The sequence below is a fragment of the Gracilinanus agilis genome, chromosome 5 (genome assembly GCF_016433145.1).
Source record: "Gracilinanus agilis isolate LMUSP501 chromosome 5, AgileGrace, whole genome shotgun sequence".
Classification (NCBI taxonomy): domain Eukaryota; kingdom Metazoa; phylum Chordata; class Mammalia; order Didelphimorphia; family Didelphidae; genus Gracilinanus; species Gracilinanus agilis.
Window position 1 is genome coordinate 231,553,509 of NC_058134.1, and position 13,174 is coordinate 231,566,682.

A 13,174-nucleotide genomic window follows, 5' to 3' on the forward strand; every position below is an offset into this window, starting at 1 on the left:
GACACTCCTATCACTGAAAATGCTGAAGACCTCCCCCAATTTATTTATAGATAAGGTCTGTCGGAAACCTGAAAAAATTAAATTACCAATGAAGGTTGATGTCTTCTCTGCAGAGAGAACCCAAAGACTCCAATATTATTCAAATTAAATAAAGTCCTCTTAATTATGATTTTTATATTTCTTTTGCCTGCTTCTTATCTTGGGAATTCCACCAGTTTTCCGTGCCCAAACATCTAGTTACCCCCGCCATAAATACAGTAAAAAATTCCCAAGGTATCTATCAACTCAGATCAAAAAGGCTCACTAGGGAAAAAAATTAGATAGTTAAAGGATGAAGGAGAGAAAAGATTATCACATTGTCTGAGCCACCTTTCATATAAATGGGATCCTCTCACCTAGGGGAACTCTGTGCAGGATGGGAAGAAATGGGAGATTGTCTGCCTAGGAATCCTCCCTTTGGCTCTTCTTTTACTCCCCTTCCCTTAATGTATTGATGAATTTGTTTATTCATGAACTAGACCTGAAATAGATTTCCTCTCATGATTGTGCCTGGGAAAATCTGTCTCTTCATTCAAGGCCCTCCTTGAATTCAGGCACCTCCTCCATGAACTCTTTCCAAATTCACCCCAACTGAAATTAATTTCCTTTTTTCTCATATTTCTCATGGCAATTATAGGATTTCTCATTTGTACCTCATGTTCTAATTTGGATTTTCATCTCCTAGTGTAGTTGTGCTATTCCTTCTTCTAGAGCATAAGTTCCTTTAGGGTAAGGACTGTGACATTCTTTTACCTCTCTCACTTTCCCCATGGCAAATAGAAGCATGGAATACTTAAAAGGGCCACTAGACTTGGTGTCATGAAGACCCACTTTTAAATCCAGCACCAGACACTATCTGTGTGAGCCTGAGCAAGTCACTTGACCTAACAAAATTTGACTAGAAAGCAGCATATCTAAAAGGGAATACTGGGTATTCAGCCTGAAAAGGATAGCAGGTGCCAGAATGTAAAGGCCTTTAAATTCCAAAAGGAGTTTGTGTTTTATCCCAAATTCAATAGGGATCTACAGAAACTTCTTGAATAAAAAAGAACGGCACGCTGACATATCCTTTAGCAATATCAACTTGGCAACTCTGAAGGATGGATTAGAGGGAGGAGAGACTGCAGGGAGATCAGTTAGGGGGCTCTACAATAGTCTGGGTGAGAGGTGATGAGTACCTGAACTAACATGGTGTCTCTGGGAGACAAAAGAAGGAAACAAATATTTATGATTTGAAGGAAGTAGAATCAGCAGTAAAAGAGGAAGAATAAAAAAATCTTAATGATGGATTTGTTGGTTTGGGAGGCAATTGAAGAAGGCTGAAGCAATGTTTTTAAACTGAAAGTCTGAGTGAGTGGAGGATGATGATGCCCAAGATGGAAAAAGGGCAGTTAGAAGGGCTTAAGAGAAAAGACAATGAATTCTATTTTGGATAGACTTGGGGTCCCTAATGGACATCCAAGTGGGATTATCAAACAGATAATAGATGCAGAACTGAAGTTCAAGAGAGAGATGAGGATTTGATTTATAGGTTTGAGTGTCATCTGCATAAATATGATCAGTAAATACACTAGAAATGATGAAATCACCAGAAGAGAAGGTATAGAGGGAGAAGAGGAAAGAAAACTATAGATTTATTTAGGGCAAGTTCAGTTTCATTTTTGTTTTTACATGTCCAGAATTTAGGCCCAATTGGGACACTATAGATAATTAATAATCCATATTGAGTTGAATTTAGAGAAGCTTTTTTTAAATAAAGGACATTACGCAGAGAGGTTTGCCACAAGAACTATGCTTTTAATTTATAGGATCACAGAATTGGAATTTAACACTGGTGGATGTAGGTATCAGTGTGGAGGGTACAGTTGGCTGGCTGATACTGATCACAGTGTTCTCCTCCTTACCCATTTTGTTTCTAGAGATTTAATTAGCTACACCATGTTTACAACAATTAGCTCATTTTTTAAGTCTTTGGGCAGTGACCCTCTTAGTCCTTCTCTGCTTCTTTATGGAGTTTACAATAGATGGAAAAATTAGTAGCACAATTACAGTAGCTCAAAGCCCCCAGTTAGGAAATGCTCACCATTTTTGCAGGGGTTTGGCTCTCTGCCATACTTATGTTTATTTCTAGATAATCTCTGGCTTCTTTTTATTTGAAGCAAAATTGGGACACAGGAAATATTTAGGTAGAATAAGTGAGCAGAGTCAATTAGCAGTTTTGTTACTGGAAAGTCACAAGGGAGGGTCATTTGGGGAAATAGACTGGATTTATTTTTGTTGTTGTTGTTTTAAATATAAGAAGTTCTCTCAGTCCTTGAAGAAGTAGGAACATCAGATAACATCAGCCCCAAACTTCTCTTCCTCAGCCTTTTGGTGGGGTGGAGTTAATGGCTCTTCTGACTAGCTGTCCCCAATTTAGTCTGCCCTTTCCCATTTTATCATTAAGGAACTGAGGCTCAGAGAAATTGCCCAAAGTTAAACAGCTTGCTGGTGAGAAACAGCAGAATTCTAACCCAGAGCCTGTGATTCCAAATCCATTAACCTTCTGATGTACCACTCATTTTTTTAGCAATTTCTCATCCTTGATTCCCTCCCACACACACACATACACATAGTACTCTCTCTTCTTCCTTGTCATATATACACATGCTTGGTTTACTAAATTCCTGATCATAAAGTGGAACAAATCGCCTCTAGTCAAAACAACAGAGAATTGAAAGGTCAAGCCTGGCCCAAGATGGTCACATGTAGAATACTGGCATGTCTCTGCTAATATATTTCAGTAGAAATGTCCACAAAGACCAAAAATGCTCTATTTCAGCCTTCTGATTGTTGAGACTTGAAAATGGAATAAAGGGACCATATGGAAAACTCTCCCTACTTAAATGTCAGCATTACACTGCTAAAAGAAGGGGGCGGGGGGAAGCCCTTCACATGTTTTAAACTGTAGAGCAGTCCAGTAGCATTCCCAAAATATCCAACACCCCAGCAAAGGCAGGAGTTACAGGCAGAATTTGGGAGTGAAAGCAGTTGCCCCAGAGACATGAAGATGTTCACTCAAGAATTGTAGCCTGAAGATGAATTTTTTTAAAAAGGGGAAAGTAAAAGAAAAAAGTCACTTTAAAAAACTGTATTTCAATGCATCTGTGATCTCTCAATGATGTGAGCACTCCATCTGCTGCTGCAGGTTGCGATCCATCCATGCCATCTTGTCCTGTGTGATTCTTGTCAGAGATTTTACATAGATAATAATAGCCGATATTAATATGCTCCCTTAAAATGAGAGAGACAGAGAAAAGACAGTTAGGGAAAGGACCAGGAGGTAGAAAGGAAAGGAAAGAGGAGAGGGAGAGGGAAAAGAGAAAAAGCACCCTTTTAAGGTCTGTTGAGTAGGCTCTTCTTCCTGGATCAATGACCACTTGTTTTTGACAGCTCCTCTCCACCCCCCTTCCATGGGAAACAAGCAATCAATGTATCACATCCAAGTCCGTCAGCACTGGGCACATGCATCCCCAAAAGTACCAGGAGAGCTCAGGCCAGCCTACACATGTTCTTTGGGATGTGATCTAGTCATTCCTGTAGATCAGGGATGGGGCGGCTCTTCTCATTGCCCCCATTACATAATATTTTTTTTTATCAATTTGTAAACATGTTGTTTCCACAAAATAGACTACAGAATTTAAATCCTAGGATTAAGATTATTCTTTTTTTATACACTCACTGCCTAGCACATAGTAGGCACTTAATGCCTGCTCTCTCTTCCCTCTCCTATCTATCCTTCACAGCTGCCAAAGTGGTTTTCTTAAAATGCAAATCTGATCATTTCACTATCCTACTCAACAAATTGCAGTAGCTCCCTTTTGGCTGTGAATATAAACCCTTGATTTGGCATTTCAAGCACTCCACAGCCTCGTCTCCAGCTCCATTCCCAAGCTGATTTCACATTACATCCTTCCCTGAGCAATGCAAGCTTGCCAAGCTTATCTCTGGTCTTCTTGCTATTTGCGCATCTCCTACCTTTGTGCCTTTCTCCTGGTTCTTCCTCTCCACTGCCCCCATCCCTGGAATACACTTCTCTCTTACCTTTATCTTAAATTTCACTTTTCCTTCAAGGCTCAGATGGAATACTACCTTTTACTGGAGACTTTTCTTGATCACTTTATATCTAGGGTTTCCCCCAACACTCCTACCCCTCGCATACATACACCTTACAGCTGTCCCATATTTACATAATATATTCTTTTTCTTTTTAAAACTCTTACCTTCTGTCTTAGATTCAATACTAAATATTGGTTCCAAGTCAAAAGAGCGGCAAGGGCTAGGCAATTGGGGTTGTGGCTTGTCTCAGGTCACATAGCAAGGAAATATCTAAGGTCATATTTGAACCCAGGACCTTCCATTTCCAGGCCTGCCTCTCTATCCACCCAAATTCCCCTAGAATTCGCTTAATTTTTTAATTCCAAATTCTTTTCCTCTTTCTTGTCTCTCCCTTACTCTTTAAGAAGGCAAGCAATGTATCAATTATACCTATGAAGTCATGCAAAAACATATTTCTGTCTTATCTATGTTACAAAAGAAAACAAGAAAAATAAAGTAAATGGAATATATACATCAATGTGGTGTCTTCCTACTAGACTTTGAGTTTCTTGAGGCCAGGGACTATTCTCACTTTAGCTATATTTCTAGGACCTAGCATTTCCAGTTTTTTGCCCAGAACTTGACACATAGTAGATGCCGAATAAGTACTGATTCATTGTTCGAACAAGCATCTGTTCTACAACATGACTAACAAGTGGTCATTCAACCTAAAAAATATAATGGGATGATATATGCAGAACTAGAAGAACCTCAGAAGCCATTTGTCCAAACTTTTCATTTTACAGATGTGGAAACTGAGGTCTAGTGAAGTGATAAAATCCAAGAGGTAGCAGATGACAGGGGCAGGATTTGAAACCACAATCTCAGAGAGTGCCTTCCATTGTTGTACAAGTTACATGAAATAACAAGAAAATTCCCTGTTTTACCCATTCATTCAATAAGGATTTATTGAGCTTTGGTTTCTTCCTAAGATACAAAATAAGGGCAAGAGACAATGACTTCATATTGTTTATTCTTCTGCCATCTTTAGTAAATGTTCTCCTTAGTTCTTCTAAATATGAATTTTATCAAAGCCAACTTTTCCTCCCCCTCCCTCTTTTTCAAAAAGCCAAATACTCATCCATTTCTGCCTTAGAGAAAGCACAGGCTTATTTCACAGAGAGATGAGCTTGAATCACTACAAGGTATCTTGTGACAATAGGTTCTCACAGCTGCCTGCAAAGGTCTACTTAGCCTAGCTATTTACATATAGGTTGTTTCTTCTGACAAACCACACAACAGTGTGGAAATTATATTATTTAGTCAGCCAATGAAATATTGAAGGAAGAGTAGAGGAATACCCAGTGAGAGAGAGTCCCATCACCCAATATCCCTCTCACTCTAAGTTCCCTTACCAACAAAAAAGAAAATGAATGTAGAGGAAACAATGATAATGAACTAAAAATAGTTAGTCCAGTGAAAGAGAAAATACCATATAATTACAGAAAAAAGGTTCACTGCTTGGGACTAATAACATCTACCCCTAAATGGGACAGCAGGATCCTTCTTTGACTATTTCAATTAGAGTTCAGTATATTTGAGTTAGGAAGATTTTTTAAGAAGTTGTGGATAGAGTTTTTTGGTTTTTGAGATAGGCTCTCCCCATTGCACCCAGACTGTTTGTAAAGGGGCCACTCACAGGCCTAGTCTCCCTGCTCATTAGTGTGATAGCTTTAACCTACTCCATTTTCATATTTGGATGAGTTCATCTTTCCTTAGCACTCACCATACAGACTCTGTGAACCCCCTTTGCTCTTCTATAAAATAAGGAGGTTTGAACTAGCAGACCTCTAGTGTGGGTAACGGATTGCACCCCAGAACTCAAGTGATCCAACAGCACCTTCCCAATACCAAGGATTATAGGCATAAAACAGCATTTCTACCCTGCATGCAGTTCTACAATGATAAGGAAAAGACAAAGCAAAGGAAATTGTGAAGACACCCCCAACACACACCTCTACACACACACACACACACACACACACACACACACACACACACATCCTTCTTAACTAGAGAGACCTAGAACCTTTTACATAACTTAAATACAAATTCTGAGGGTAAATCACTGACCAAGAAGTAGGATGCTACCATGGAGAGCACCTTGGCTTTGGAGTCAGAGGATGGGAATTCAAATCCTATTAGTACTTGTGTATCTTGATTAAACTGAATGACCTCCCAGGTCCCTTTTAGCTCTAAATGTGTAATTTCATCATATAACTGGGGGATCTTTGGCAAGTCCCTTAACCTCTGTGGGGCCTCCCTGACTTTTCTATAAAATCGGGAGATTGGACTAGCTACCCTCATTAGATCCCTTTCAGTTCAAAATGTATGTCCCTTTGTTCCTGTCACCTTAGATAAATCTCTGCCAGTATGATCAAATATGATTTACTAAGAGTAGAAAATTCAAGGAGTCAGCCAGGCAGTATTCAGCTGTCCTCATTCAATGAAACTGCATCTAAGAGAACCAGAAGAACCCAAGGATATGATTCATCATTAAGTCACTATTAATAAGTTTTAAAAATTAAAAGTATGTCCTAGTGGCAGCATCATAGTGGGTTGTGAGCGAGGGTCAGAGACAAGAAGAGCTGGTTTTATACCTTACTTCTGACACCTACTCTTTGTGTGACCCTGGGTAGATCACCTAACCTTTTTTTTAGACTAGACATACTACAAATTGCAAAGGAGGTACTGGTATCTATTGGTATGGGAGACCTTCTCATCTGGGCAAGTCTAGCATATACTGGAGCCAGCTTAACCTAGCTCCCAAGAGCTGATTGATTGTTAAATTTTCAGTAAGAGCATTTACACTTCTTAAATCATGAAAGGCTACAAAACAATGTTTAATATAGTATGTTGTGGATTTTCTAAACTTAAGAAAGTAAAATGGAAAATGTTCATAATGAAGATTAAACTTGCAATTTTCCTAGCTAGAGAGCTAACTGTTAAACATTTCCCAGTATACTCTTGGAATATCCTATATTGATAAAAATCAGAATTTCAGTTCTTACTACCTGTCCAGTTCCTCCCCCAGTGTTTCACTAATGCTTCTTTGTCTTTAATTGTTGTAACTATTTCCCATTCCCCACTCTAGATTTTATCTTATTTTGTGACAAAGAAAAATAATTGATATAGAAGTTATGTTTTCAATCAGAGTTCTATTTTTTGGAAAAGGAAGCAGAGGAAAGATTCCAACTGAGGTGTCAGAGGACCTAGGTTCAAATAGAAGTAGTTCTGATGCCTTTCACTTACATAATCTTGGGAAAATAACTTTAAATCTCTAGTTTCTATTTCTTCATCTGTAAAATGAGAAGATGGGACTAGATGGTCTTTAGGTCCTTGTCAACTCTCAATCTTTGATCCTGAGATTTGCATTTTGGTAGTAATTGTATGTATTTTTTCCTGGTTCTGCTTATTTCACTAGAAGTATAAACAAATCTTTCCATATTTCTCTGAATTATTCATATTCCAACATTCATGATCTTTGAAGGATTCTGGAGAATGGAAGACATGTGGCAGGACCATGGGACTGCAAATGCCCCAACTTTCAAAAAGAAAGGGAAGAGGGAAGAATTTTTAAATTGTAGGTCAGTGTACTTGTCATCTGTTCCTGGTGACATTATTATTATTATTATTAAGAGGATGGTACATAAGTATTTAGAAAGGGAAGTAGCAAACACAAAAAGTCAGCCTCAAGAATAAACCATGTGAAACTGATACCATCTGCTTAATTGAAATAGTAACAATGCAATTAAAGGGGAAGAAAATTGGGTTTGAAATTATGCAACTTGGGCTTAAATCTTGTTGCTTCTGAGATACTGGAATTTTTTTCTTTCTATGTCAAAGGAATGAGTTGAACCAGATGACTTCCTAGCTTCCTTGTATTGCTCAAAGTATGATCATATAATGATTCCCATTTTAATTATCAAATATAGGCTAAAATATGTATTTTATAAAAAAATTTTAAGGCTAGAATTCTTTTTTAAACACTTTTTCCAATTACATGTAGAACAATTTTTACAACCATTTTCTGCCATTTTGTGATTCAGATTCTCTCCTTCTCTCCCTCCACCATCTTGCCTCTCCCTGATATGGTAAATGGTCTGTTATATGTTATACCAGTACTTTTATGCAATTCATATTTCCATATTCCCCATGACATGACAGAAGACATGTCATGCATACAATAAAAAACTCATGAGGGAAATAAAGTAAAATATGGTATGATTTGATCTGCAATTACATGCTAGCAGTTCCTTTTTTTACTTAGGATAGCATTTTAAATTATGAGTCCCTTGGGACATTGTTTGGCTGATAACAGTTTAGTCCTTCACAGTTTATCAATGTACAGTATTTCTATTACTGTGTGTAATGTTCTTCTGGTTCTGCTCACTTCACTTTGTATCAGTTCATGTAAGTCTTTCCAGGTTTTTCTAAACTCATTCTGCTTGTTACTTTTTATGGTGCAATAGTATTCCATCATAACCATATATTACAGTTTATTCATCAGTTCCCCAATGATGCATACCCCCTCAGTTTCCAATTCTTTGCCACTACAAATAGAGCTGCTAAAATATTTTTCTGCAAATAGGACATTTTCACCTAACTCTGATCTTTTTGAGATACAGACCCAATAGTGGTATTGCTGGCTCTAAAGGTATATGCAATTTTATGGCCCTTTGGGCATCGTTCCAAATTGCTCTCCAGAATAGTTGTATCAATTCACAGTTCCACCAGCAGTGTATTAGTGTCCCAATTTTCCTACCTCCCCTCCAACATTTATCATTTTCCTTTTTGGTCATATTTGCCAATCTGAAAAGCCTGAGGTAGAATTTTAGAATTATTTGGAGCATTTTTTCATATGACTATAGATAGTTTTAATTTTTTTATCTGAAAACTGTTAAAAAAGGGAGTCTTGATCTCTTTTTGTGTCATGAAGTCCTTTGGTAGGCAGAAGAAGTCTATGGATTCCCCTTCTCACAATTATGTTTTTAGATGCAAGAAATAAAATACATTATATTACACAGGAGAGCTGTGATAATGAAATAGAGCTATCCACTTTTTTTAAGTTCTATGACAAAAGATTTAGAATTCCAGCTCTAAGGAAACTGGAATTCATTGACTCCTGCTATAGGCTTTGTCTTTCTGCAGGGACTGCATGACCTCCAATGTCCCTTCCAGCTCCAGGTGTTGGAGTCTCTGGGCCAGGATCATTGGGCCCAGCTTCCTACTAAGGGCCAGCCCAGGCAGGGCTTTGTAAATGAAAATCATTCCCTCCAGCTTTCCTTCAGGAGCTCTTGGAAAATTCATAGCACATCATTGGTTGACATGAAAAAGGGAAGTTCTGCCTGCGGGGGAATTTAATTGTGGGTTAGGGTTGGCATTGTGAGCTAATTCTCACACTATTTCATTGGAATCAAGCCTTTTGCATGTTTGAGTAGCTGTTTCCATTGCTGGGGACTGTTCTGAACCAGGGGCAAAGAGGCCTTTGCCACTGATGCCTGTGGATCACTCTGTGGTCTTCAGATGAAATGCCTTTTTCTGATTTGAATTATTCATAATAGAGCATCAGGGGCTGGTTTCTTTTGTTACTGTTGTTTCTAAGGTAGGCTACAGGAGTTAGAAACCCCATCTGGTTGCCATTGCTTATTATTTTAGCTGTATACTTCCTTCCTGCCTCTGCCAAGGTCCTCCTCTGATGTCTCATGGTGAGGTGACCCTGAAATCGCAAAGGCTGTGCCAATGGAACACAAACCTTGGAAAGACTGAATAAACTGGAAAGGCTTCCAGATGCAGTCCTAGTGATGGATTTAGTCTTTTGCAACTAGTTGAGGCAACTACAAAAAGAAGTGTATCACCAAGCAGAAGGTCATGAAGTAGCACTGAAGTCTTGGCTGTAGTACCCTGATTAATCTGAGTTAATGTGGCATAAAGGATACAGCTATACTTGAGAGGTCTGAAAGATTGAAGTTTCAATCCCTATGTCTGACCCTGATGATCTTAGTGACCCTAGGCAAGTCTGTTCACCTCTCTGAACCTCAGTCTTCTCATCTATAAAATGGGCACACTGAAACCAATAATACTTGCCTCATAGGGTTGTTATGAGTCTCAAATGCGATGATAGCCATAAAGTATTTTGTAAATTTTATAAAGCTATACAAATGACAGCTGTTAATTTTAAACACAAAGGGGCTAGCAAAGTGGCACAGGGGATGGAGTGCTAGGTCGGGAGTCAGGAAGACTCAACTTCTTGAGTTCAAATCTGGCCTTAGTCACTAGCTATGTGACCCTGAAAAGGTCATTTCACTCTGTTTGCCTCAGATTCCTCATCTACAAAATGAACTGGAAAAGGAAATAGAAATCTACTCCAGTATCTTTGCTAACAAAGAGTCATATGCAACTAAAAATGACTGAACAAGGGGCAGCTGGATTAAAAGCCAGGCCCAGATGGGAAGTTCTGAATTCAAATCTAGTCTCAGATACTTCCTAGCTGTGTGACCCTGGGCAAGTCACTTAACCCCCATTGTCTAGCCCTTGCTGTTCTTCTGGGTTGGAACCAATACTTATTATTGATTCTAAAAGAATTTTTGTTTTTTTAATGACTGAAGAACAGCAATTTTTAGAATACTAATGAACTCACAGGTTTTCTCTGTGCATTTGATCTAGAGATGTGATTTCATAGCTGTACAGAAATCACAGTGAGAGTTTCTTCTACCAATGAAGATTATCACCTGATGGGAAATTTTAATCATGGATACTTAGAACATACACTGCATGAAGTAATAGACTTGGAGTCAAGACTTGGTCTCAGAAGAACTGAATTTGAATCCTCCCTCATACTAACTATATGCCCCTAAGCATTTCACTTAACTGTTCTATGCCTCAGTTTCCTCATCTATAAAATGGGTTTAGCAATATTGATTACCTCCCAGGCTTGTTGTGTGCATTTAATGAAAGAACTCAAATAATTTGCTTTGCAAGCTTTAAAGTGCTATGTAAATGCTAGCTATTGTTATTAGAGATTTGCATGAGGGACTAAGAGGTGAGACATCTTGTCCAAGGCCAGCCACATAGTAGAAGATACAGTATACAAAGTCTGTTCTGCAGAAAGTTCAATTTTATACTAAAACCTCTTGACCATAAGATAAATCTTCTGACTTGAGCCTCTGATATTTCTTTTTTTAAATTGTTTAATTTTAATATTATTTTGAATATTTTCCCATAGTTACATTTTTCATGTTCTTTCCCTCTCCCCCAAACCTCCCCACCCCCTGTAGCTGACACACAATTGCACTGGGTTTTACATGTATCATTGATTAAGACCTAATTCCATATTATTGATAGTTGGACTAGAGTTATCGTTTAGTGTCTACCTCCCCAATAAAATCCCTATCAGCCCATGTATTCAAGCAGTTATTTTTCTTCTGTGTTTCTCCTCCCACAGTTCTTCCTCTGAGTGTGGCTAGTTTTCTTTCTCATAAGTCCCTCAGCCTTACTCTGGATCCTTACATTGCTGCTAGTAGAGAAGTCTGTTATGTTCGATTGTACCACAGTGTATCAGTCTCCGTGTACAATGTTCTCCTGGATCTGTTCCTTTCACTCTGCATCAGTTCCTGGAGGTCTTTCCAGTTCACATGGAATTCCTCCAGTTCTTTATTCCTTTCAGCACAATAGTATTCCATCACCAACGTATACCACAATTTGTTCAGCCATTCCCCAATCGAAGGACATTCCCCTATTTTCCAATTTTTTGCTACCACAAAAAGCACAGCTATAAATATTTTTGTATAAGTATTTTTCCTTATTATCAATTTGGGGTACAAACCCAACAGTGCTATAGCTAGATCAAAGGGCAGATAGTCATTTAAAGCTCTATGGGCATAGTTCCAAATTGCAAACCTCTTATATTTCAGATTTTATTTTTGGGGTTTTTCCTTGTGATGGGGAAAAAAAGTTAGTCAATGAACACTTCCTTAGTCAAACTACTCAAAAACATTTTCCTGAGGCATTATGGCACAGTGATCAGAGTTCACCTTGGAAACAGAAAGCCTGAGATGAAGGTGGAGGGTGGTTCGGTTCTGCCTTTGAAGTAGAATGAAGGTGCGACCCTGGGCTACCATTGAACAATTTATTACATATCTCTGAAACCTCTTTATCTTGGAAAATCACTACAGCCTTAGAATTTACACACTAGAAGTATCTTCCTCCCCTATGATATCTCCCTCTGTTAAGATGGCTTCTTCCTGAGCATACGTACTGCAATCCTCTCCAGGCTGCACTCAGGACTTTCTCTACTAATTCAGTCAATCAACATTAAATACTTATTATGTGCCAGGCATAAGCATGATTCCTCTATCATGTGCATGCTGGATACCTTAAGTCTCTCCCTTACCCTCCTTTCAGCCACTTTTCATTTATTGTCTTCCTGCTTTAGGGAAAGTTCCTTGAGAGCAGGAACTGTCTTTCTGCTTGTGCTTACATTCCCATCATTTAGCACAGTGTCTGTCACTTAGTCAACATTTAATAAATGTTTGTTGCCTTATTGGCCAACAACTTTTCATTTCCCAAAATAGCTGTCCCAGACTAGAATTTTCAGAACAAATGATGATCTACATTGGTAGAGGGATTTTCCTCTCCTGACTTCTCTACACAAATGAATCACAGTCCATGCCTGACCTTGTTATCTACTCCTGTAGTCTCTGCTGCTGGGGAGTCTGAGAACGGTGGGTGGGTTGCTTGAGTTTGGGATTCTGAGCTAAAATTAGGTATTGGGTATCCACATTTAATCAGGCCCATATATATATATATATATATATATATATATATATAGAGAGAGAGAGAGAGAGAGAGAGAGAGAGAGAGAGAGAGAAAGAGAGAGAGAGAGAAAAGAAGGAGGAGAATGAGGAAGAAGAGGAAGGAGGGAGGAAAGAAAGAAGGAAGGAAGGAAGGAAGGAAGGAAGGAAGGAAGGAAGGAAGGAAGGAAGGAAGGAAGGAAGGA

General features: G+C 38.6%; 1 protein-coding gene across 1 annotated transcript in view; it reads left to right on the plus strand.

The window, feature by feature from the left end:
- ANKS1B (ankyrin repeat and sterile alpha motif domain containing 1B) overlaps positions 1-13,174 on the plus strand; it is a 1,330,035-nt gene that overhangs the window by 615,025 nt on the left and 701,836 nt on the right. The gene's annotated exons all lie outside the window — the stretch shown is intronic.